The sequence below is a fragment of the Arachis ipaensis genome, chromosome B09, assembly GCF_000816755.2.
Source record: "Arachis ipaensis cultivar K30076 chromosome B09, Araip1.1, whole genome shotgun sequence".
In the NCBI taxonomy this organism is placed as follows: Eukaryota; Viridiplantae; Streptophyta; class Magnoliopsida; order Fabales; family Fabaceae; genus Arachis; species Arachis ipaensis.
Window position 1 is genome coordinate 130,869,065 of NC_029793.2, and position 4,157 is coordinate 130,873,221.

Here is a 4,157-nt window from a genome sequence, read left to right on the forward strand (position 1 = left end):
TGCAGTGTCATTTTTAAAATATATATATATATATATATCTTTTATTTTTATGTTTCTTTAATTTTTTCCTATTTTTAAAAAGATCAGAAGTAATCAGCAACAAAAAGTAAAAAGCCAAACCTTACCACCCACTTCCTCCACCTTTCCCCCAGACAAAAAAAAAAAGGAAAGTAGCGTGAACCTCATTCGTCTCTTTCTGTGTCGTCTCACGTTGCTCAACCCTAAAACCCGACCACCGAACTTTTTCAGATTCAAAACCCTATATCCTCCTACTGTCCTACAATATATGAAGGTCTCATCATACGCAGTGGCTCCCAGCGCTTCCAAATCGTCTGACAGACCATTCTTCTGCAGTATTCGGCGGATAGTTCTTTTTTCTTGAGCTCTCGACAGATCGAAACGGTATACTTCACCCAAGTAACAAGGGACGTGTTGTTAAGGTAAATCCTCTAAAAACTGAAAACGGAAGAATCAATTTCAGCTTTTGCCCTAATGGTTGCACTGGTAACTAAGTTTTCTGTTTTGTATTTTTTATTTCCGTTTTCTTTTTAGTTTTGCTAGCTTTCTTTGCCTTTAAAGTTTTTTTTTTGGACATGCATGTATCATACAATGAAAGATTAGGTGCCAATTTAAAGTGAAAGAAAGTAAACAGTTAATTTTCAGAACAAGACATGTCTCATACTTCCTTGAGTGCAACATCTCATTCTTATTAAGTTGTTTTTGTTTATGCTTTCTGTTACCATGATTTTAATTTTTTATTTAAACTCTTTTCTTCTTCTTTACAAAGATCACTTATTTTTCAAAGTACTCCAACTATTAATCCCAATTTTATACTCTCAGGTAAGGCTTTATTCTTTTAAGTTTTGTAATCTCTTCCTCAACTTAAAAAATATAGTCATTGTTTACATTATTTTATCGATTATTTTAAAATATAAAAAAAAATTTTTCAAATCATCTTTATCATATTTATAATTTTTGAATATTCATTTGGTCTTTTATATTTTATTATTGATTTAATTTTTGTATATTTTCTTTTTTTTCATATCGTTTGTTATGCATATTCTAATTAACAAATTCATAATTCATGATTGTTTAAATAATTATTAGTCGTAGTGGTTAGCTTTCTGAAATTTCTGAAGATTATAATTAAGATTAGTAGAAATTCAATTTACTAGAATAAATAACGATATTTTTTTCATCTATTTCTTCTTTTGTTGATCAACTGATGCTGTTCCTTCTTTATGTTTCTTCTTTATGTTTCTGGATTCAATTTTATCACTTGTTTTTCTTGAATTTGTTGAAATCTCCTATTAGGGTTTACTTTATTATAATACTCTCTTTTGCAGTAACACACAAGATCTTTTGTTTGTTCGCGAATCTTTATACGAAATCTCTCTATCTGATAAGGCTGAATGGCGATGGATACCGATAGAGAAGATCCGAACAGGTATGGTGCTGAGCATTAGAGAAGATGTTTTGTTTGTTGCATTTTCGATTTCATTGAAGTCTCATCTACTTTTCCATTCAATATATTTCAGATTAACTTGTGAAAATTTTAATGTCAATTAAATATCGATGTTATGCCATCTATAAATTTTTTTTAAATTCTTTCTCAAATATTTTTTTTGTTGTAATTTAATTTTATTGAATTTTTATTTATATGTAGGCCACATTTCATAACTTGTTGTAATCTCTAAAATATGTTTTATAGTAGTTTTCCAAAGTGGTTTCTTGGGTATTTTTCATAAATATGATTTTAATTTGTTACTTTTTTCTTTTTTTGGTATACTTAGTTAGTTGGTTTCTTAGTTAAAAGTCTCAGTCTTAGCCTCTAATCATACCATTATGTGCTAATAGAAGTTTTTAGCAACCCAACAATATTGGCCCAACGAAAAAGAACGGATTTTTAGATTTTGCCTTTTCAGTAACCAGGCAACCAAATATATTATGGAATATTATATCATGCATGTTAACCGATTAAAGAGGTGGGTTAAATCTTTAACTTCGAATGGTTTGTTTTTAATTTATATTCAGTTAGTGGTCTTTTCTACTTTCCTCCTCTTGATAGTTTCTTTTGCCTGTTAGATGAGTTTGTTTAGCTAACTCTGAGTTCCTGATCTTTCTAATCTGAAATGGGTGTAGACTATAACAACTCTAAAAAGATTAGTTTTGATAAATTATCAATGTCCATTCAAAATAAATAATATAATGTTTACTAATCATACATATAATGATAGTGACTTTAAAAATTCAGCATTTATTAATATGTGAAAAGATGATTCAATGTTTATGTACATGATTTAGTTTCAGAATCCATCAAGATAATAGCAATTTCTTTTTTATTGTTTCTTTCAAAACTTCAGTATTTTTTTCTGGACATTCAAAAAGACATGATATGTGTTTCTTACTTAGTTACCTATTTTTGTCATGCTCATTATAATGCGAGTTCATTTACGTGATTATTATTCTCTTGTGTTGCTCAGTTGGTAATAATGGTAGATTTAAATGTACATATACCTTTCTTTGCTAAATAATTACGTAATATTATGTGATGCATTTTTAGCATGTTTTGTTAGACATGAATTAACTTTAGGAAGAAATTTGAATATAGGGTGAGAGAGCTCTTCCCCCAACTTTTGTTTCAACTCATGGTGAAGAATTAGAGACAATGTTCTATGTCATTGACGAGCTAGATAATTGTTTAGTGTTGGAGCTGAGAAAAAACAATGATCAGTTGCTCATAACTGACTACTCATTTGAACAGATTAGAACTTTCTATTTAATCAATAGAGGGGCATCTGTTCAATTTAGGTATGTCGGTTTTGGAATTTTTTTTATTTCATTGTGGAATCACGACAACCAACCCATCCAAGTTCACCTTGATTCTCACTCATATGTGCCTGAGCTAATGGACCCAGAGACACTTGATAATGTATCAAGAGTGTTCCACATAAAGTATACCAGGATTGATGAGGACTCATCACCTGATATGATGGTTCTATCTGGGTCTGAACCATCTGATGATGAGTTTTCATCAGACGGTGATGAAAACAATGATCAAGATGGGACACTGGTAGGGGATAATCCGCATAATTTGATAGATTTGTCTGGTGGAAGCACTTTATCAATGGAGGGCAACGAACAAAGTAACGAGACAAATGAATTGTCTGATCATAGGTAATGCTAAATGTAACTTTTTTTCGTTGTGTTTTGGATTTTAATATCATGGTATAGATCGGTATTTTTTAATGTGATGACTAACATGTTTAAATTATCCTGACCTAGATATACTCCAGAGGTTTATTATGAAAAGACCATCACAGCTTCGGATCTGGGTTAATCTAGACTGGTAAGTTGATCTCAAAAGAGTGATTTATTTTATTTTTTTTTTCTTGCAAGCTTATTAAATATTCTTCCTAAATCTGTTATTCATTGTGTATGAAAATATTATGTTTATCTTAACTATGAATTATTCATTGCAGTATTTGGCTTCGAAATTTGCTGCGTATCTTAAACCATCTGGAGATGGTTCGATTTGGACGATCACTGGTCCACGTTCCAATGTAGAGAAGAATGTGTTCTTTTTTCACTTACTGAAAAGTGGAGGAAGAGGTTGTGAATGGAAGTTTGGGATCGGGTGGAATGAATGTTGTAGAGTATACACTTTAAAGGAGGGGGACAACATTACCTTGAAACTCGACTCGATACCTAACCGCCAGATAGAGTTGTCGATTCAATGATGTTAGGCCTCCTATGTATAATTCTGTTTGATAGATATTTTAAACTATATGTTAAATTATTTTGGACATGTTTTGTTTTTTGATTAATGAACAAATTTACATATGTTGTAAATATTTTGTTTTGCTATCAATAAGTATATTGACAATCTATGTTTTTAAGGTTATGTATAATAGAAAACTACATCTCTGTTGGACTTTTTTTTTTGTTTTTTTAGTGTCTAATAATTTTTATTATATTTTATTATCTTACAAAGCATGTTATACTGTTCATTGATATATTGAGTAATTATTGTACTCTATTATTTTATTTTAATGTAGTGATAATTTTGTTATTATCCAAATTTAATACAACATATCTATCTTTATAGAATATTTTTTAGTTATATTCTTAGTATTTTTTCTTTTAAAGGATTTTAG